We start from the raw sequence: 24,111 nt of genomic DNA on the forward strand, positions 1-24,111 counted from the left end.
CAAATATTTGCATTGTAAAAAAAGATTTCAAAAAGAGATCGTATTTTTCAATTCACCTCATACAAGTACTGTAGTGCAATCTTAGTGCAACTTACAAATGGAGAAATAAGGAAATAAGGCATACATTTTTAGTGGTGAAAGTAATTAATCACTGGAACAATTTATCAAGAGTTGAGATGGATTTTCCATCACTGACAATTTTTAAATCAAGATTGGATATTTTTCAAAAATATATGGTCTAAGAATTATTTTTGGGAAGTTCTATGACCTGTGCTATATAAGAGATCAGTCTAAATTATTTCAATGGTCCCTTCTGGCCTTAGAATCTATGAGAATCTAGTCCAATGTATTTTTTTTTAAACTCTCCACCATAACATTACATTACATTAACACAGGGAGATCAGAGCTTCTCCCACCAAAGCTCCCCTGACACAACAGAATGATGTGTAGAAGTGGTGAAGGTCCTCTGTATCATCCTTTTCCCCACACCATTAAGGAGTCAAGGAGGAGCAGAAAATGGTGCATTACAGGGCAGGAGGGGATGGGGATTACTACAACAGGTGCAATTTAAAGCTGCCTGTTAGGCCGCTCTAAGTTAGTCCAAGAGCTGTTTCAAGTAACCCAGCGTTAGGAGAGGAGGAAAGTAGCTTAGAACCACTTTTCCCCCCGCCGTTGCTTTTTTTTTTTTCTCTGCACTGAGTTTTTTGGCATATAAATTGGCAACTAGTTAATTAAATCCCCTATGCAAAACTGCCATGTGCTGCATTCACTTCTCAAAGTAGAAATCCTGTAAACATGTAGCTGTGTCTGTGAGGAGAAATGTAAAACCAGCAAGTACTTGATCTATTCCATAATGACCAGTGTATCTTGAGCAATAATGAAAGAAATAGAAATTGCATATCCCACATCAGCTGGGCTCTCTCTCTTTGCTACTTAAACCAAGTCCCTGCGCTGAGAGCCTGAGTTACATTATTTTTTAGCATTTCATGTATGTGCATGTATTTTGTTTTCAGCACAGTCCTCCTCCATAGTAGGAAGTGTTAGTATGTTGATTTAAGCATTATAGTTAGAAAACCTCAAATACCATACTCCAATAGGAGGGTAGGACTTAGTAACCATTCATCTTTACTTTGAAAATGTTTAGCTCTGTGTTGTAATCCCGGTGTAATTCAATATATGTCCTCATGTACTGCTGCAGTGCTCTGGGTAACTGCAAGTAATTGACAATTCTGTGTGTGGTTTGTGAAAGAAATAGAATATAGAAGAATAGAGACCTAGTGTAAACTTTTACATTTTTTTATTTCAAATAGAATTTACATAGATAAGATGTAGTAACTTTCTGCTTTGAGAAGAAAAGTTACTAACAAACTGTGTAACTTTTTACCCAGTTGAATTATAACAGGCAGTCACTGAGTTCCCCGGTTCTCTTGTTTGCAAAGGAAAGACATGGCATCTGTCATTTTTATCCACATTCAGATGTCCACATTCATTTTTAAGAATGTTGATGGATTCATAAAGGAGTGTTTGGGTTTTCTGCTAGAAGCTTCTGCAATGAGTTAGTTTTATGGATCTTTCAAGGCTTCTTTCTTGGAAGCAGATACAGATGTCAATCATGAGGTAAGAAGCAAGGGAAAATTTTTCAAAATTTGCCTTATGTAGCTCTCATTTTTGATATTTTGGGGGTTTGCCACACTGGATATTTTCAGAAAACTGGTAGCTTAAGCAGAACTTTACAAATTGACATTTAGCCCAAAGTTTGCTTCACTTCAACATTATTGGAATCCAAGATGTACTTCACATCTCATTTGCCTGGAGACCTCGGGGGAGGTGCTGTAATGTGGAGCAAGCTGGAACTGCCAGCATGAAGATCAAGGTAAAAGGGGAAGGCCTTGGTTCCTTCAGGTCAACATGCTATCCAAGGAAGACTGATACACCTACTTCTTGAGGCAGACCACCTATTAGGACTTATGAAGCATTGACTATCAACTGTATTGATCTGATGATTTGACGACACTGATTACTTGATTCCAATCCAATATCATAAACCACTGACTTACTGATTATACCTTAGTTTGATAATTGTGTTTTTAACCCTAAGTTTAGTACTGTGTATAGTAATTTAGCATTAGTGATATGTTGATCTTATTTTTGTTTATTAATTTTAATAAAATGTATATAAAAGGATATTGTCATATTTCTTTCAATAAGCAACATGGTCAGAACCATTGAGCATTTTTGTGGGTACCAGACAGCCTAATCAGTTCTCTCTAAATTGCCCCTTTGGTTCTGGTGAAATTATATTATATATATATTAAACCATGTAGATGAGTACAGATTTCATATGTGTGAAAAGTAATTCCACTCTCTCGACCATATGATAGAACTGAATCATTTTTAATACCTTACATGTTTTGGACTCAGACACAAGACTTGCACAACCCCGCCGTGTCCACAACCCAATGGAATGGTGGAACAGTTCAATTGGACTTTAGGACCACAGCTGGCTACCTTCGTACAGCAACATCAAGGGGACTGACCAGCATATTCAGTTCCTCCTGATGACATACAGAATTGCAGTGGATGAAAGTATAAAATGCACTTCAGTTTTTCTCATGTTTGGGCATGAGCAAGAAACCCCAGAAACTCTCCTATATGGAGTCCCAGAAGAGGAACAGAGAGACCTGAACTACCTGGACCATACAGAGACTCTCCAGTGCAAAACTGAAAAGGTACATTCCTTCACTAGAGACCAGTTAAAACTGTCAGTTAATGGAATGAAAAAGTTGTATGACGTATGATCTTATAGGGAGGCCAAAAAGAGGGGACATCTGGTTTGGTTTTATAACTCTAGAGAAAAAAGAAGGGTCAGAACCATAAGACAGATTGGCACTGTGAGGGCCCCCATGTAATTGTGGCCTGAATCTATGAGGTAGTATATAGGATTCAGTTGGGTTCCAGAACCATGCCTAAGGTTGTACACAAAGACTACTTGAGGTGATCTCAAGGGGATAAGGTTTTGGGCTGGTTACTTCCTGGGACTGAGGGGATAAATGTGGAGGCTGAGGCTGAAGATGTTGTGTCGCAAGTTGATACTCCAGCAGACTTGCTTAGTCAGGATGGAACATTTGTGTCTATGGAAAATGTCCCTCCTGAAGTGAGTTAATCTCCAGGTCCTACAAGGAGATCTTTGAGAAATGGACATGCTCTGCCCTGTGGAGTTGGGATTGAGAACAAAGGTCTTCATGTGTACACATGTAAACAGAGAAGATGTTTGTGTTGCTTTGAACTTCCATGAATGTGTTAGATTTGATGCCAGCCCTACTGGGGACAATGGGTTATTTCAAGGTGGCAGGGGAGACACTATAACAAGCCAACCTGGGCCATGGAGACAGTGTTTGCAGGAAGTCATCCAACTTGTACATAGAAAGGCCTAATGCTGACACAGCGAATGGCTGTTTCTACTTCAGTCTGAGTGGGAGTGATTTCCCCCACCAGAGACCTTGGCCCTGATTGGCAGAACAGAAGGGTGACTGTGGCCATGAGTGGTGGTAACTGTGAGGGAAAGGCCATGGGATGACAGAGGCTCTGAGGGAGGCTGATGGCAGTTTGATGGAGTCAGGCTGCAGTTGGGTGAGCAGCCCCTTCTCTTTGATCTGACTCTGGTTACAGCTGTAAACAATAAAAGCTCATTTGTTTTTCTTCCTGTAAGTGATCCCCTGGGGCCCAATTTCTCCAATTCCAGTTCAAGTCATCGAACGCAAAACTTCCCTGGTCAGCGTCCACCTCACCACTCACCTAACCTTACCCCAGGGAGGAGGGGAGTAACAAATGAGGCGGGTATTAACATATTGTGAGCTATAGCTTTTCAGGGCATAGACTGTGGTCCTGGCTAGCCACTCCTTTGTGCCTTGTGTAATCATTTATACGTGTAGCAAAGTGAAGATAAAATGCTGGCATTGCGATCTGTGTAACTGCTCAAGGCGCAGGGCAGTGGACATCAAAAGCAGCAACATCAGCATAATTATTTGTTTGACAGTGCAATTAATGTGCAGGGAGCTTTCAAAAAAAAAGTAAAAGGTTTGGAGCCTGATTCTCCATGGGCAGGAGCCTTGTAGCAGCCGTTTATATCTAGGAGGAAAATGCTGTCATTTTAATCTAGTTCTGCTCTGGTTCAACACCTCGTTTGCACTCACTTTGCACAGGTCTGAATGACTGCCCAAGATGTAAGCAATGGAGAATCTGATCTTCTGTCTTCAGAGCTTAAAGGAAGTATTTCCCAGACCATAAAAGATAAGCTATGGATGAAGACTATCACTAGGTACCTCTTGAGGTATATATCCTCTTAAAATAGGGCCTAATACTGTGTGTGCAAAAACAACCCAAACTAATTATGCCAGAAAGTTGTTTGAAATAAACAATCTACCTTTGCATGGTAAAGAATAAATAAATTTTCTACTTACAGTGCATTTTTTTGAGCACATTAAGAAGCAGTATTGCTACACAGTACGTTGGTATTATTTGCTTAATGAAGTACCCTAAGATAGAATAAGGATGAAACATTTTTCATTAAAATAAGAGCAGTATTCCCAGAGCTACCAACCCCAGTAGAAGCACAAGTACATACTAACACATTGTCTGTGTCAGTCAAACTACAAATGAAGATACTTTAAATAAGCATTGCTGACTCAAAGTTGGCAGTCTCATGCCACCTGGGAAATTCCAGCTAAGAGCTGTAGTGATATTCTGTTAATGTTCCTTGGATCTTAACAACTTGAGAGGCATATAGGTTTGTATGACCACACATGATAGATTCTGTACACTGGATGAAATCCTGTAAAAAGAGGCTGTGGCAAACACTCAAGCAAATGTGTTAGTGGTACCCAATGATTTCATAAGTCTAAGGTTGGAAATATTTGTGGGATTGTCTTTCTTATTTGCAATTAAAAATACTGTAGTTGGGCCTATACCAAATTATAGCCCAAAATATTTTGAGACTTTTCTTTTAAGTTTTTAAAATGTTTTAACCTATGCAATTGACAACTTATTCATTTGGCAAGCTTAGAACTTTTTTCAATGAATTCTGCTCTTCAGTCATACTCATCTAATTTTAGAATATTTTAGTGTTAACTCAGTTAAAATAGACTGAGTGCTGACGATGAAGGGAGCTATTCACTCTTCCAGCAAAAGCAGGCTATTTTCAGGACAGCTGCCTCACACAGAAGGGGAAATGGGTGAATGAGGATGCTAACAAGAAAGCAAGGACTTAAATATGCAGTCAGGAAATCCATTCAGATCAGAGTATCGACAGTAGCACAAAGAGGCATTATCACAGTCTAAATTTGTAGCAAGAGTCTCCTTAACTTCCATACACTTATACACACACTAAATATTACCAGGTTCTTTGCCTGTAGCTATAAGGATGAGAAAGCAGTTCTCTCTCTCACTCTGACTCATACACACACCCATGTCATGCCACAGCTAGGGCAGCAGATGTTACTTTACATCTATGTAGCTTAAATGCCTAGCTCTTCAATGCCAAGCAGTTTTTATTAGCAGATCTCAAAGCACTTTACAAAAGGGCTCAGTATCATTATCACCATTTTACAGATGAGGAAACTGAGTCACCCAGAGGTGAAGTGACTTGCTTATGGTCATTCAGTAGGACAGTGATAGAACCAGGAATAGACCCCTGTTTCCTGCAGGTCTAGTCGTCTAGCCACTAAGCCACACTGCCCGACTAGAAAAAAGGTGAGCTGCACATTCTGTTCTCATCCTGCTCAAATTTCCACAATGAAGGGGCTGGTTACTACTCAGTTATTCACCCCATTTCTTTGATCTGATAGCAGAATCCTCATTGTAGCCCCATTAGTGCATCATGCAGGTGGGAGGGGAATAGCCATTTTGACTCCCCAAAATCCATTTGGAATCAATGCACAAAAACTCAGTGTTAGGACCCAGAGTAAACGGGAAACATGATAACAAAAACCAAGGGTAATTATGCTGCTGCACTAATGGCTATGGTACACTGATGTGGCTTTAATAATGTAGGATGACTGTAGCAGAGTACAGCAGCATTATCATTACCATAGGATATTATCAGTCTGAGCAAGTGAGAGAGTCATGTGCGGGAGGGTAAGTAGAGAAAGTAAGAATTTTAGAAAAGGCACATTTCCAAAAGAGAATATTCCAAGGGGTATATGTTATCTAAGAGTTCAAGAAAAAGACATACCTGACCCCAAAAAAATTAGAGGACTTGGTTCTCCTCTCACACCAGTTTGACGCTAGTATAGTTCCATTACCAACAGGATGAGGGCAGAGGGTGTGTGACTCACGCTAGTGGAATCGAAGGAAGAATCACAGCCAAGGATTTTAAACATATTAAAGAAACTCTCACTCGGATTGATTTGTGTTTAACAGTTTTGGTGTAAAATAATACAACATATTTTTATCTGTGATACTTCTAAAGTCTCCAGAACTATTCCACAGCTCAATATTCCCTGCTAGGAAGGAACAGAGAGAAAAATGCAGGAATCCATTTCAATTCTAAGATGGAATTCTCTCCCCCGTGACACTATTTGCTTAAACTGACTGGTTTGTCTCTGCCTATGCTTACTTTCCATATGTGGTGTCTTCATGCTCTAGGAAATAATAAGAATCTGCCTTTTTCTTTTCATTTTTAAAAATGATGTTTTTTCTTTTAAAGCCAGATCCTTGGCTGAAGTCAAATCTTCATTGACTTCAGCGGAGCCATGTTGATTTACACCCATTGAAGATATCACCCACAGTAGAGATACAAGGCCTAAAGAAGGTGAAATGCTGCAATACTGATATAGAAAAGGCTAGTCTAATCGATATTATAATTGAATTTGCTCACAGATCTAGCTGTCTTCTTCTTCGTATGGCTGATGTAAATGTAGAGCAACAACTATAATTTTACATTTAGATGGTTAAGCCAGATACTTGCGTTTGGAGTAGCAGAGTGTGATGCCTCCTTCGTATTTGTGAATCAGGCACTGAGTTGGTATATGTTTGATGGTCTGTTCTGGATGACCACAGTCGCTCACTGGAGAGTCTTTAATTTTCCATTTGTGCAGAAAGTATCCACATCTGCCACGGTTTGTGCGGATGCAGTTTAGGGTTGCCCATAAACTTGGTGGGAGATTGAAGCCAGGGAAGGTTAGCATGCAATCCAGCTTCACACCAAGATAGGTTGGAGTGGGGTCATGTCGCACAGTGTTGCCGCAGAAGGTCACTTTCAAGGTGCACGTAATGTTCCTGTTATCAAGATGGAATGCAGTGATTGTTGTTTTGTGAGGATTTGGCTTGAGCCTCCATTTCTGGAAATGTTCCTCCACAGTGGTTAGGTCCCTGTTCAAGGTGGACTTGATGTTGCCGAAGGTGGCTGCTTGCATTGCCAGGGCAAGGTCATCCACATATGCAAATTTGCTTGACTTTGTTGGAGGCATGTTGCTCGTGTAAAGATTGAAAAGCGTCAGCGCGAGTACTGAGCCTTGTGGCAGTCCATTGGTGAGGAACCAGAGTGAACTGACTTTGTTGCCCACGTGGACATGTAGCTCCCTGTTGCTCAGCATCATCCATAGCGGGCAGAGTGTTTTGCGGCAGGGAATGATCCTTGCGAGCTTCAGCATCAGACCTTTAATCCAGGTCTACAAAGGCTGCACCAGTCTTACATTTCCTCTGGAAGCCAGCCTTGATGTGCATTACAAGGGCCAAAACTTGGTTGCAACAACTGTGTTTCGGCTGTAAGTCCACTTGTTGTTTGGGGATCATTGACTCAACAAGAGGACTGATTCTCCAGAGGATGATATGTTCAAGGAGTTTGTAGGTAGTACACAGGAGTGATATTGGCCTATAACTTTCTGGGTGGTCAGTTGGCTTGATCGGTTTGAGTATGGCAATTACAATTGCCTCCTGCCAGGCTTTTTGGGATTCCATGGTTTTGGTGTACAGTTTTGGCAGCCACTGGAGTGGCCTGGGGCCTAGTTGATGAAGAAATTGCAGGGGGATACCCTCTCCGCCAGCCGCCTTTCCTTTCTTCATTGAGGCTAAATCCTCCTTCACTTCATCTATACTGATGGCGATGGGGTCTTGTGGCAGGATTGAGGTCATTGTCTGATGTAGTTGACAATGGATCTCTCACTTGGTGTTTTTGTTGCTCTCCACCAATTTGGAGGTTACGGAGTTGGGCTGGACTTTTGAGGTCCAGTATTCCATCAGATTAGCAGCTCTGAGATGTCGTAGTAAGGCCCAGGCATGGTGATTAAAATGTGTGAAGTTCAGACCTTCAACACACTCAATCCACTGCTGGCATCTGGCTGAGTCTAGAGACTATAACAGGGCCTTCACAAACTGTGGACTGCCCCAGATCTAGTTAACACAATAGGTTGTATTTTCAGAGTGTGTATGTTAAGTGCACAGGTATAGACCTAGAGGCACAGGGTTGTAGGCACATAGCCCATTGTACATGTCTCATTCAGATGCATCTTTTGAAAATGTAGCCCCACCCATTACTGTAATGATTATTATTACTTGTATTCTGGTAGCACCCATTACATTTTAGGTGCTTTCCAAAAACCATGCCCGCCTCAAAGAGACCACCATCTAGGGAGGCAAACAGGGTATGAAGTACAGGGATCAGAGAGAAAGTCAAAATACATAATGTATACATTATATATTCTTTTTAAATTAAGCTGTCCCCATTGGCCCCTCTGCAGTGCCATTGTTAGTTGGCTAATTTCTTGGAGGTATTCTAGTAGAAATGGATCTTGAGGAAGAGTTTGAAAGAGGAAAGTGGCCTTATGCATACGGGCAGAGGGGAAGAAAGCACAAAATCACTTGTCACTGAAGGGTAGCAAGACTAGCATTGTTAGCAGGGCACAAGGTGATGAGACGAGACGGGTAAGTATGTAAGGACAGAGTTGTAACGGGCCTTGAAGGTAATAATCAGGATTTTTTAATCCCTGTGAAGGGATTCAAGTAAGAGGAGGATACAGTCGGAGCAAGAGGCAAGTAAGCTAATTTTAGCAGATGTCTGCTGTCTGGACAGGAGGGAAGTAATCCCGTTGTGAGGAAGGCTGAGATGAGGAGGGTACAGTAGTCAAGGTGTGAGATAATGGCATCCTGGATGAGAAGGTTTAGGTGTATGTACAAATAGAAAAGGTCATATCTCAGAGATGTCATAAAGGAAAAATGACAGGATTTGAACACATAGTGGATCTGTGTCACAAAGGAGATAGTGGAGGTCAAAGATGAAGGATGGTCTTGTGGTTAAGGTACTGGACTAGGAGTCAGTTGATAGTTCCTTTTCCAACTTTGCCACTTACCTCCTATGTGACCTTGGGCAAGCCACTTAATTTCTCTTTGTCTCATTTCCCCATTTATAAAATGGACTATAGTATTTCTTTTCTCCCACCCTTTCTCCATTTTGTCTATGTAGACTGCAAACTCTTTGGGTCATCGATGGTCTTTTATAGATGTGTGTGTACTGCACCTTCTACAATGGGGCCCTGATCTCAGTTAGGATCTCTAGGTGCTACTGTATTAGAAATAATTGATAATGATGAAAGATGGTCACTCAAGCCAGCAGCCTGAGTGACAGGAGAGATGGTAGTGTTGTCAACAGCAAAAGAGAATGGGAAAAATTGGGAGGAATATTTTGTGATTAAATTTAATGCAAACAGTATGTTACCTTATAAGTGTTAAGGTCCAGGTTTGAAGTGACTTAGCCCACAAGAAATCTGCTTGCATCAATGTTTAAAGAAACATTATCAACCTAAAACACTCTGTCTATATCTTTTTACTTACTGTTTTTGCAAGCAAACATCTAAGACTACTAGAACTGAAAGAAATTACAAAAAACATTTTTTCATTGTCTCCAGGTTACCTTGTATATTTGACTGGACTTGGGGCCTGATCCAAAGACAGTTTTGAGTCAATAGTTAATTTCATTGCTTTCCCCTCTGTCGTCAGTTTCTCCTTTTGGTTTGTGTGGGTATTTCACACAGCAACAGAGAAAAAGCATTTTAAAACATAGTCATATGCTGTTATAAAACAACAAAACAATGGCAGGGGATTTCAAGGGCAGATGTAGCTCTTGAAAGTACTTTTAAGGCCTTGTCTACACACAAACTAGTATAGATACCAGTAAAGTTAAAGTGGTACAACTCCTCCTAGTGTGGATAAAGTTATGCCAGTATAAAGGTGCTTTTGCTGGTATATTTTATTTCCATACAGGAAGAGGAATAAACTGCACCTAGTATAAGGTACCTTTATACTGATATAACTGCATCCACACTAGCAGTTGTACCAACATAACTATTTTGAGGTTAAAAAAAAATCACACCTCTAACTGACCTAGGTAAACTAGTACAAATACTGTGAGTAGAGCAGGCTTGACTCATTTTTTCACATTAACTAGGTATCGGTGTTCTTTTGAGACTCCATCCCTTCTGAGCCCCTCCTTTAATCTGCCACAGCATTTTTTGCACTTCATACCCAAAGTATTGATGGAGAGGTCTCTTCACACTAGTGCTTAAGAGCTTTACTTAGGGATTTAGCTGAAACTTTGCTCCTCTGTGGTAGCTTTTGAAGGATGATACTATGAAGTTCTAACAAAAGTCAACTTAAGTCACACAGTATAACAACACTGACGAAAAAATGGTTGAAATTAAATTAATACATGTTGAGTTGAAACCACTTTATTACAGTTCCATACACATCACAAGGTGGTTAATTTGTTTTTTAGCTGTAACTTTAAACATTCAGCTTCTGGATGGATATATATTCCTAGCTGCTCCTTGGGTTGCTATAGAAACAGGCCTTTTTTCCTGTTTTATCTTTAACAGCTTTCAGAGTGATGCCACATCATGTCATTTCTTTAACTGACTGAGGAAGTGTCCTACACTTTTTTTGCAGTACACATATTGCCACATGCAGAGAATGAAAAGGCTGATCTTCCCTTTTTCTGGCAGGCACAATGTTAGATAATGCAGCTAACTGACTGTAAGAGATAATTTGCTCCATTCAGGTTCATTGGTTCATTCTATCTCTAGCTCTCTTTTTTAAGCATCAAGGATCTTAAATCCATCACAGGTTTTGGTGTCTCTTAAAAAAATACATGGTTGGAAAGGAATTGGCAGAGCAATTAATAATGTTAAATCTGTCTGAATTCAAGTCATTTAACTCACTTCCTAACAGCTGATATCAGGAATACAAATTAGAAGGTGGAACTAAAATTGAACCATTGAAACTGGCAAAACCAAGAGATCTAAGGAGTCAGACTGTGAAGAACATCCAGCTCTTTTGGCACCAGCAAGAAAGGGAGAGAGAGTACAATATTTTAATCAGCACATTTTTTTTCCTGAACAGAGATACTGATTGGCAGCTAGACACTGTATGTCTGTAAGGATGGTTGGTATGGGACAATGAACAGTCTTAGCCTCACTTTCCTAAGTTTTGATAAACACTTAACTTATTGCTTGGCAAACAAGTGGAAGAGCACAGTAACTGTGGTGTAGTGTGCCAATCTTCTGCTCTTCTGCCTCCCAGAGGAGGAAGTAAATATACAAAATCAAGTATTCAAGCATGCTGAGGAACAGCTGTGCATGCATTTGCTCAAATATTGTACCTGAAATAGAATAAAGGAGACATTTATATCAGTCCCAAATGAGATAGCAAGAGACTCCTACAATAAATGGATGCCACTGCATCATCGCTTTTTCCTCCTCACTATTCTTTGTTGTAACCTGAAGTATAAATAAAATGTACCAGTTCCACCAAGCTCAGTATACAGTCTCAAATGCTTTTTAGTATCCTGCCTGCCAGGGGCACTTAGCTTTTAGATCTAGGGATGTGCTTCCATCTCCTAAGCTGCTCTATATGCGTATGTGTCTAGTTTTTTACATGACACTCATCACCAAGTCGCCTGAACATTCCCCAGGGACCTTGCAGTCCTCTCCCAAGACTTAGGCCAGGTCTACGCTACAGAGTTAAGTCGACTTAAGTTACGCCGATGATCATAAACTGCTGTAATTAAATCGCTTGTGCATGTTCACACAACCCTCCTGGTGTTGGCAGAGCGCATCCACAGTTGGTGCTCTAGCTCCAACAGAGAGAGCAATGCACCATGGGTAGCTATCCCACTGTGCAAATCACCACCCTCTCCCACTAGAAGTTCTGGGAATGGATCACAGTGCATCATGGGGATGGGATTACTGCCCCAAGATGCAGTTTTCTCCATGCCATAATCGTGAGGACTTCCAACTACGTTTTGTTCTGTTTTTCAACTTCCGCTGTAAACTTTGCGCCCACCAGCTCTGCCTGAAAGCATGGATCCTACACTGCTATCCAGTCTTGTGATAAGCATTATGAACACAATGTAACTAATCCTGCAGAAATCCATGGTGCTTGCCCTGCTGCGTGCTATGGAAAGAAACAATTCAAGATTGATGTTGGCATTCACAGAGCAGCTGCACATGGTGGACCTTCACTATTGGCTCAGGAAACAAGCACTGAGTGGTGAGATCAGATTGTGATGCAGGCATGGGATGACAAGCAGTGGCTGCAAAACTTTCAGATGCACAAAACCACCTTCCTTGAACTGAATGCAGAGCTCCCCTCCACCCTGCGGTAAAAGGACACCAAAATGAGAGCTGCCCTAACAGTGGCAAAGCGAGTGGCGATCGCTATGTGGAACCTGGCAACTCAAGACTGCTACCGGTCAGTCACAAATCAGTTGGGAGTTGGGAAGCCCATTGTGGGGGTTATGGTGATGCAAGTGTGCAGAGCCATTAATCGCCTCCTGCTACGAAGGACTGTGACTGGGCAATGTGCGGGAAATAGTGAATGGCTTTGCAGCAGTGGGATTCCCTAACTATTGTGGGGTGATAGATGGTACACACATCCCAATTTTGGCCCCAGACCATCTTGTGACAGGGTATATAAACAGAAAGAGCTACTTCGCTATGGTTTTGCAGGTGTTGGTGGCTCACCAGGGTCATTTCACTGACATAAAAGCAGGGTGGTCAGGGAAGGTGCATGATGCAGGCATCTTCAGGACCACTGGCCTCTACAGAAAGCTGCCTGCAGGGACTTCCTTTCCAAACAAGAAGATTCCAATGGGTGATTTGGGAATGCCCATGGTGATGCTGGGATACCCAGCTTACCCCTTACTCCCATGGCTCATGAAGCCTTACATTGGAAACCTTGACAGTAGCAAGGAGCACTTCAACAACAGGCTCAGCAGGTGCGGAATGACCATTGAATGTGTGTTTGGCAGATTAAAGGCTCGCTGCCTTTTTGGCAGGTTAGACCTCAATGAGGAAAATATTCCCATGGGCATAGCAGCCTGCTGTGCTCTGCATAACATTTGTGAAGCCAAGGGGGAAAAGTTTCTCCAGGTGTGGAGTGTTGAGGCGGATCACTTGGCAGCTGATTTTGAGCAGCTAGACACCAGGGCTATTAGAGGGGCTCAGCGGGGCCTATTTAAATCAGGGAGGCTTTGAAGCAGCCCTTTGACAATGAGCCCCAGTAATGTGTCCTTCTGTAATGCATTCAGCCAAGCATTGTTTACTTGCCACCTTGAATGACCCTTGTAATGATGCCTGCCTGTTAACTGTAGTCTGCAAATGTGCCAATTGCCACTGTGTATGAATTTCTGCTACAACCACTCACTGTAGGTCACAAATAAAGAATTATTGTGTTGTAAGACTAATTTTTTTATTAAACAGCAGTACGCAGATTAACATTTCTTACAAGGGACATGACAGTGAACAGTACTCTCTGTAGTGAGGACTCACAGCTTTGTGTATGTCCAGCTTTCATTATGGAAAATGTGGCTAGCGGTGGAGTGCAAGGGGACTGCGATGGGCTGGGAATGTGAGAGGAATGGGAGGGAGGGAGAAGTTTGGGGAGGTCAAGGAAGGCAGTTCTGTATGGACTGCAGGGGGAGTTGAGCACACCTGTGTTCCACCTGCCGCACAATCAGGGACCTGAGCATCTCTGTTTGGTCCTCCATGAGTTTTATCATCCACTCCTGACTCTCTATTATACTGCCCCAGTCTCCTCTCCTGGCTATCCATTTGTAGTTTCTTCTTTATTGTCTCTCTCCATGCTCTGTGCTTGTATTGGCCTGATCTGATGGCTGCACCACTTCATGAAAGGTCCTCCTTACTCCTCCTCATTTGCCTCCTTATCTGATGGAAGCATTCTCAAGGGTACATATGTAGAAGCAAAAGAAACAATACACAGAGTCAATAATGGGTGTGCACTCAGTCTGGAATCATAAAAGTTACATAGACCTCTTTCTCACTTTCCCTTGGCAAGTATGAAACATAGCCAGAGCACTAAACATGGTGAGTGCAGCCTGGTGGGGGTAGTGCAAGATGGGACAAAGGGTCTGGGTGGTTTCAGAAGGGGATCAGTACAAGTGCCTGGGGACACTATTCTGAATACTGGCATCGTTTTCCACAGGCAGGGGTGATTGAAGCTGAAATCACGCTACTGAGGATAATCTAAGATGGAAGGATGCATCACCTGCATGCGTGCAGCTTCAGACAAGGTCCGTATGCAGCTCGCCTATGTGCCGCTCTGGTCCCTGCAGAAGTCATTGCCAATTGGTACAGAAATAAAGCAGCTCTGCCAAGGAACCTTCGGCAGAGAATTGCAAAGTATCTGCAGGAAAGTATCCTAGAGATCTCTATGGAGGGTTCCTGGGAGATCTTGGTGTGCATGAAAAAACTTTTCTGCAGGGCCACCACTGTGTAGCTGCCAAGGGGAATGGGAAGCAGATGCAAACAATACCTAGTGTTGTTAATTTCAATCCCTTCTCCCATGTGCACCATGTAACAAAATAAAGGACACCTCTACCTCATGTAACTGCAGTATCAAAACAAAATGAGTACTTCCTGGAGTTCCCCTCTCCTACTTCAGGCATGCCACAGCCAGACTGCTGGGACTGGCTAGACCCCGACAGAGTCAAAAAGAAGTCCTGGCTCACCACACCACCAGAGAAGCCTGTGACCTATCCCACATCCTCCTCCACCACCTCGTCCTCAGAGTTGACTCCACTGGCCACTGCCTCCAGTCCCCCTAAAGTATCCCCGGGGCTCTTGGCATTGGAGCTGGGGCTGCTGCTGAGGATGGCATGCAGCTCTTTGTAGAAGCGGTATGTTTGCGGTGCTGCACCAGAGCAATGGTTGACCTCCCTTGCCTTCTGGTACACCTACCTCAGCTCCTTGATCTTAGCATGGCACAGCTGCGTGTCCCTTTCATGCCCCTTCTCATCCATGCCATGAGCAAAGTTCCTACAGCTGGATCAGAGCTATGCCTGCACAGCTTCCTCTCGCCACAGACCCAACAGATCCAGCAACTCCGTTATACTCCAGGTGGAAGCATGTCTACTGCAGAAAGCCGGCATGGTCTGCTGGGAAGATGTGATGTGAGCTGTCCACGCTGAGCAAATAGGAAGTGAAATTTCAAAAATTCCCAGGGCTTTAAAGGAGGAGGGGCGGATGCCTGTGTACCTGACTGCAGGGTAGTGGAGCAGAAACTGCTTTCCAGAGCAGTCGTGATGAACATTGTGAGACACCTCCTAGAGGCCACTTAGGCTGACATAAGCAAGCAGTGTCTACACTGACACTGCATCTCTCTAACTTTGTTGCAAAAAGCTCTGTGTCATTTGTCAAGGTAGTTTTATTATGTCAGTGTAGCAGGAGAGTTAAATCAGCAGGGGGGAGCATTGTTGTGTGTACACCTACACTGTTTTGTTGATGAAATCTGACTTTTGTCTGCAAAATCGTGTAGTGTAGACAGAGCCCTAGTCTCATGGCTGACAGTTCCATCATTTCAGAGGAATGTAATTACTCTGGGCAGTCATGGCTGCATAGAAGGAGGTGATTTCTCAGGTGATGTTAGCCACTCCCATGAAGGGCTTTGAACATCAGGAGCAACACCTTGGATTTGATTTTATGTTCCATGGGGAGCCAATGCAGAGAATATGTTAACTTGGTTCAAAGTCCAAATACTTCTTAGACTATAGGTTCTTTTCCTTGCTGTTTAAGGTGTCATGTACCTTTGTGGTGCTGAATAAAAATAAATAAGGGCCAGATTGCCCATAGCCCTTTCACAGGTGAACAAGGTAGAAAGGCACAAGGAGCCCCCTCTATCCTCCTTTCCCTGACATCCCTGTGCTTAGAGGTCTGAACCCTTTCTTCTGAAGTTGCAATGAAATAGTTAATTCTACTTTGATTTTTCAGGCTCTTTTCTGTAGACTGTCCAATCTCCACAAAAAAAACAGACATGGAAACACTATTCTTTTCATCCACACACATATATAGAGGGGGCATTTCACATAAACATCAGAAGACAAATTCAGACCAGATGAAGCTAGTGTGTTTCTGTTGCTTTCACCTGCAATGGGATCTGAATTTGTCCCAGGTGTAACCAGACAATGGAAAATGAAGTTTTATGAATGGAATTTATTTTATTGTGGGTACAATGACATTCCTTGGAAGACATTCTAAATAGAAGAAAAAGTCTGTTTGTTTCTTTGTTCAGCAGTGTATGACAGGAGAGAAGCTGTATAACATTTCAAATGAAGAAGTCAGCTCAGAAGGGACCCTTTCTTGGTTTAATTTGGTTTTAATACTTCATGAAGCTCACACTAAGGAATATTAATCCCACTTTGGAGAACAAATCACTCCAGTCTGTCATACAAAGTCAAAGCTTTTCATCTGACCTGAGAGATAATTTCTCTAAACAGTATCGCCATAGTCAATAGGAGTTATAATTAATTCAAACATTGAGACTATAATTAGCATTCAAATAAAATAACTGACTACTGATGTACTTACTGCTTCATGAAAAATTGTTATTATGAGTGATAGGAATAAGCCAAAAGTCCTGAAAATCTCTTTGTATTAGTCTGATGTGCAGAGTGATTGCATTTACCTCTTGCCAGACAGCCCTTTGGAAGTATAATATATTAAAAAGCTATAGATCGAATAAAAATAGTTTGGCTATTACAGAAATTGCATCTGTAACACTGGCAAACAAGGTACCAGCTCATGCCAAGACCCCTAGGTCTCATTGAATTCTGACAAATACATAGCTGGAACCAGTCTGGCTCACCTGTGTGCTAGTATTGTTAAAATTGGTATTAGAGTTATAAAAATGTGTTTAGTCTTTATGGAATGCTTGTAAGCTGCTGGATGAATTAATCTCACTTATAATATCTGTATCCCATGTTATAAATGTTTGGTCAATAACTGTAAATTACCAGTCAAGAGAAAAACATTAACAAGTGTGAAATACTATTTTGCCCCAAGAGGTGTATTTCCTGCCCAACAAAAGAAGGCCCATCAACACCAGATGAACCTTTGTGGAATATCAGATGACAAAAGCCTTTGTTGATTGCTCCCCACCCCCATGAAGAAGGGACATGCAACTAAATTCCTCCCAACAGCTGAACTTGCAACTCAAAGAAGAAGGGGGTTGAGGGGAAGGAATAAAACGCCCTAATAAGGAAAAACTGTCTTTTATGCTGATTTGACTCTGGGGGGAAAGGATTACTGAGCATAAGCAAAAGATCCCCAGGGCTTGGCCTGGGTTAGCCCTAAAGGACATGTAGAGCTTGCTATCCTAGAAGCTTCTATTACCTTTTGAAACTTAGCCTGGAACCCATTTGTGTGTATACCCACTTCCCTGCTTTAAGCTTGTAAATAACTCTTATTTCCTATTCCTAGTTAATAAATCTTTAGATAGTTTATTATAGGATTGGCTACAAGCATTGTCTTTGGTGTGAGATCTAAGGTGCAATTGATCTAGGGGAAAGTGACTGATCCTTTGGGATTGGGAGTAACCTGAATATTGCTGTGATTCTTGGTATAAGGCACCATCTATCACAACCGTAGGCTTACCTGGGTGGCGAGATAGATCAGAGTATCCAAGGGAACTTCTATGACTCCATGTTAAGGATGTTCTTGTGCTTGAGGATTTCACACTGGATAACTGGTGGGTGACATCTAAATATAGGACTCGCAACCAATTTGGGGTTTGTGTCCTGCTTCTTAACAGTCTGCCCTGAGGCTGGCACTCACACTCTTGAGCCACTGCAGGACAGCTTGACAGCGTCCTTCAGTATTAATAGCTGAAAAGTAACCACTCTTCTCTAGCTTCGTATCTACCTAAGCAGTCAAATTCAAACTGAATCTTTGACTGGGTTATAGCGATGAAATCAAAGGAGCTGAAAGGTTTTTGCAGGGACACATTTGTCAACTAAAATGCCATCAGTTCATCATGTTTTTCCCCCCAGTGATATTTGTTTAGTAAAATATTTGTAAATATTTACAATTGTAAATATTTGTTTAGATATTTGTAAAAGTAGCAATATTCTTTGGCCTGATGATCACTTATTTCTGCTGTAAAATATTAACGCAATAAGTATTTGGGGGAAGCGAAGAGGAGACAATGGGTGGCAAACAGCAGATTGTACAGCTCAGGCAGAGAAGTTTATTGATTCACAAGCCACTTATCTGAGTTTACTCATCAACAACAACAAAAAAGCAATCATTGCAGTACACTAAAGAAGCAAAGGCTTGTCATTACACATATCAAATCTATTTCCCCATGTTAAGAATCCTCACAGCTTCTTGTCAACTGTCTAAAATGGGGCATCTTGATTATCACTACAAAAGTTTTTTTCTCCTGCTGATAATACCTCATCTTAATTAATTAGCCTCTTAGAGTTGGTATGGCTACTTCCACCTTTTCATGTTCTCTGTATGTATATATATGTTCCATTCTATGCATCTGATGAAGTGGGCTATAGCCCACAAAAGCTTATGCTCAAATAAATTTGTTAGTCTCTAAGGTGCCATAAGTACTCCTGTTCTTGTAAGTATTGTAACTGCACAGCTGGATCTACCATTTATGACATTTATATGTTATTCAGAGTTTAGAAGCTCAACGCACCTATGTGAGCTATAATTTCCAAACCGTAAATAAACTCTTATCCTCATGCATTCTGATTGCAGAAGGATAAATGATGCAATGTTGTAGGAATGCAGAGGGAATTCTGTTGTCCACATGCTACCAAAAATGCTGTTTATTCTCAGTGTCCATAGTCTAACTGGCTGGGAAGAAGAAAAAAAATTACCTCTGTATCCTTCAGATAGGTTTGCAATGAAACAAGCTGGCATGTCAGACGATTGTCTCAAAATGCACTTTCTTTAATGTGGCACCAAACAGCAGAGATGTGTGGAATGGAGCAATGTGGAGAGCTCCTGCAAATATTTCCTTGTGCAATAAACCAAAGTGTTGGATTACACAGATTTTTTTTTAAACACTCATCTGTGTCATGCAGTAAATATTTCATCTTGGGGAGTTACTTCAGCCCTGGGCTGGGGTATCTCCTCTGTGACGATAGGCGGGGGAATCATGTTTAGTTTTGTTATTTTGAAAATATGTAATTTCCCATTTCCTCAGCCCCTTTGGGCAGGGATGGCCAACCTGTGGCTCTGGAGCCACATGCGGCTCTTCAGAAGTTAATATGCGGTTCCTCGTATAGGCACCGACTCCCGGGCTAGAGCTACAGGCGCCAACTTTCCAATGGGCCAAGGGGTGCTCACTGCTCAACCCCTGGCTCTGCCACAGGCCCTGTCCCCGTCCACCCCTTCTCTGAGCCTGCCTTGCCCTCGCTCCTCCCCACCAGAGTCTCCTGCACACCATAAAACAGCTGATCAGGAGGTGCAGGAAGGGAGGGGGAGGCGCTGGGTGGGAGCTGATGTGGGGCTACTGTCATATTACTGTGGCTCTTTGGCAATGTACATTGGTAAATTCTGGCTCCTTCTCAGGCTCTGGCTCACCCCTGCCTTTGGGCTTTGAAAAGATCGATCATGCCAGGTTCCCTTTCTGCTGCCATTGCAGAAGAGCTTTGATGCTTCTGAGCATAGGTTCCCTTCTTCAGTATAGGGTAAGGGGTTAAGTATACTGTGCAGAAGCCTGAAATCTAAATAAACATGAATGAGTTCTGCTCTATTAAGTGTAGGAAAGCTACTCTATAGTTTGTGTCAGATGGAAAGGAGGAGATCTCTGTAATCAGACTCTCTTACCTACTGTCTAGAGTGGTCTGCAAAGTTCACGGTGCTGTGTCCATGGATAATTCATTTGACTAATAACCCTTTAGAGTTTTACATAAGCTTTAATGTACTGTGGTAATAGTGAAGTCAAAGAAACCTCTTCCCCAGGTGTCAGGCCAGCACAGAAATAGCTAATGATACAAGACACAATGCTTAACCTTGCATAGTCTAAGCCTATGGGAGTTTTGCCATTGACTTCAGTCAGAACGCGACTGGGCCTCCTTGTGCTGTTGAAGTGACTATGAAATTGAAGGGGCCAGGAGAAATTTCCCCCCCAGAGCTCATTGGCAGGGAATTTGTGGGGGAGGAATGCTTTGCCTTCTTTGGAACATTCAGCAAGGATCATTTGTGAAGACCAAGTGGTCTGTTTCTGATTACAGAGGTCAGGGCAGTGGTAGCTAGGACATTGATCCTTGTCTTCTGTTTCTACACAATACATCTTTCTGCTCCTTTTTTTAAGCCATTCATTTCTGTTCCTCAGAATTTACCAAACAGCCATACCAATATTAGAAAAAGATACCCTTATCATGATTCCTCGTTTTCACAGTAATTTCCACAGGGAGGTTTGTGTCCAGTGTCCTTATCAAAAAGCATTATACCATCATTGTAATATACCTATTGCAGTATTTATCTCACATATTTTTATTAAGTATCTATCTAACCTCCTTTCTTTCAAGGCCTTTTTGGCACTCATAACATAATCCCACATAGTCTATCCCAAATTTGCATAAAACCTGATGTGGAAAAAAATATATATATAAAAATTGTTCTAGACTGATCTTTAACTAACTGGTTTTTGTGTGTAGATCAAAGCAATTATTCAGCGAGTATTAAAGACAGTGTTAATACTTAACAGTGACTAAACTAGTTTGGCTAACTCCGTGATAATTGGTTTTGCTGGGAATATACAAGAAGATAAACAACTGAATCGATAAGCAGCAAGGTTGCAAGCTGGGCTGTTTATTGATTCATGACCGCAGTTACTTCCAAGCCAAAACTAGATGCAGCTTGGAAGTTATACAAAACTTCTAAAACAACATTGTTTTTCAATTTCAATATTTATACATGAGAGAGAGAGACAGGCTCACAGCTCTGCCACTTCAACCCTCTATTTACAGGAGGCTAGAAAAGTAAGAGGATTCATTCTATACTCATCTTTATTCTGAAGACATAAAATGCACAGTAAGTCAAGTATAACTTGAATACTTTTTTGCATGTGTGCACTGTAGTGGCAAGTGTGGGCTGTGGAAGAGGCTTTGTCTGGCTCATGGTGTTGAGATGGGTTGGACTAGGTTGGTTTTTCCCCTTGTCGTTCCCATTATGTTTCTATTGCATTAAAGGAATGATGATAATGCCTAACTCTTTTGTAGTGCTTTTCAACAGTAGACCTTAAAGCATGTGACAAAAGGTCAGCATCATTATCCTTATTTTACAGATGGGGAAACTGAGGCATAAGAGAACTACATAAAAACTTTTATGTAGTTAATTTAACTGTGATGAATTCACATACACCATAATTAAAGAATTTGTAGTCTAGAGGATAAAATGCCTGGCTTATATGTGAAATGGAGAGAGTTGATATAAATGAATAGCGGGAAGAACAGGAATGTTTCCACATACTGTGGGCCCCATTACACTCCCACTGAAGTCACCGGGAGTTTGTAAATGACTTTAATGAGTTCATGCCATCTAAAGGCAGCCAAATTTACATACTATATTGTTCTGTTTTAGAAGATCCGTGTCAAATCTGATTGGTGTTTAAACTATTTGGAACCTATGACCATATTTGGGCATCTGTTGATACAGATATGCCTCATTATGGTTGTCCAAAATTGCAAGCGGGTGGCATGTGAAAGCAAGGCTGCGATATTGGCAAGTAAAGGTACATTCAGAGCTCACTGGTATCAGTAAGGTAAAGATCCCACTGCATCTTACACCAGAGTAGCCAGATCCTGGTGTATAAACCCCATCCTGCCACAGCTGCCAAGGGGTTAAGAGACAAAGTAGATAACACCACAGTTGCGACTAATTGGCAATCAACAGATGGGATAGAGAAGCCTGAAGACCAGGCAGAAGGAGTGATTACAGTATTCTAATCCTTTAAAAAAAAAAAAAAGCACCAAAGTATACTTCCAGTATTATCACTCTTGAGTCACAGTGATGCAAACTCATTGGGTCCAGGGATCCCTAGGTGCTCCACGGAAGTAGCTTCCATGCTGCATCTCCTTATCCCATGTGTATTGGTACTGCTCATGAGGGACTACACCATACTCCAGCCCCCCTACAGGCTCCCCGCAGGCACTGGTCGACCTATCAGTGGCATCGATCTCTGGCCAAGTCCCTGGTACATCTCAGTAGTGGATCCCCCTTCCAGCAGCCCAGGGTGAGTGAGTGAGCGAGCAAGAGGCACTGTAGCAGGGATGGGACTCACCACCTGGTGCCTCCTGCTGGTTGCTTCCGGGAATTAGCTCTGACCAGTGGAGCACCCCCTCCTGGTGGTGTCCCGCCCATCATTTTGCCCTCAGTTGTCATCTGAGCCCGCGTCGCTTTCCAGCTCGTGGGGTCCTCTTCAGGACCACTGCCCCTCAGTCCATCCACACCCCCTTCCAGGGGGGGAGGGGGGTGATCAGCAGTCTCTCAATGCCCCAACCACCATGTCCAACCACACACCCCAAAGTCTAATCCCTCTTGTCAGGGATCTGGTGTAGTCTATGACGGCCGATCCCTACAGCTGATGGCTGGGTGTACTGCAAGGGGGAAAAGGGGTCCCAGGCCCACCCTCTACTCTGGGTCCCAGCCCAGGGACCCGCTGGCAGCAGCCTCACTGTCCTCCTTCTCTCCCATCATCTGTCCACTTCCCTGGGCTGCTTCCCCTATAGCCCCTTGCACCCGCTAGGCCCTTCCCTTCCCTTCCGGGCCTGCAGCCTGGCAGGCCTCAGGCTACAGCTCCTTTTCACTCCCCGAGCCTGGCCAGCACTGGGCTGTCTGCAGTGCTAGTCTCCCACCTCTGAAGACTGACCTTCCCCTGTTGAAAGCCTGGGGCAGACTGACTGCTCTCTCCCTGAGCAGCCTTTTATAGGGCTGAGCCTGGCCTTGATTGGCTGCCTCCAATCTGGGCCCTGATTGGCTCACAATAAGTCCCTCTCTAATTGGCTGCCCATCTGCGCAGGCGCACTGGCCTGCTGCAGCCCACTGTCTCAGGGAGTGGGGCAGTTTGCCCCACTACAGGCACCCACCCCCAGTGTACTGCCAAACTCAGCTCCGCCTGGAACCAATGGGGACCATACTGCAGTGGGGAGCTCCGGGGTTGGGGAGGGAGTGTCACTGGCTCTGGGACCTGTTGGGGTGGGGCAGGTATAAACCATCCAGTCCATGACCACCCGCCTCCCCATCATACCTGATAGTACTGGGAGTGCCAGGGCTGAATTGTGAGAAGGGGCAAACCATTGCAGGCTTTAGAGAGACCACATGTACCAATTTTATAGGAGCAGTCCCGATATTTGGGACTTTGTCTTATAGAGGCACCTATTACCCCACGTCCTAATTTTTCACACTTGCTCTCCTGTCACCCTAGCAGGATTGAAGGGGCGGGGGATGGGGATGGCAGAATTGAAGAGGCTGCTGCACCATGCCTGGCTATGAGGGGGTGCACTGCCTGGTGAGTGACCCCTCCACAGTGCCCAATTCTGAATGGGCTTCCTAGGCATTTCTTTACTGATTTTAACATGGACTCTAGCAGGGGGGTTACTATTATATGAGAAATAAACAATGTCTACCTTGAAATACAGAGGTGGATTAATTCAATCTACCAATTATCTACTCTTGGGGTTCTCTTCAGAACCACCCATACTTTAATGACATCCAACATTGACAGTGTACTTCAGATGTTAAGAGATGAGCCTGATGTTTCCTGTTTCAGTACATTAAAATAATTATTGCTATAGGAGTTATAGCT

Source organism: Malaclemys terrapin, chromosome 1, assembly GCF_027887155.1.
Source record: "Malaclemys terrapin pileata isolate rMalTer1 chromosome 1, rMalTer1.hap1, whole genome shotgun sequence".
In the NCBI taxonomy this organism is placed as follows: Eukaryota; Metazoa; Chordata; order Testudines; family Emydidae; genus Malaclemys; species Malaclemys terrapin.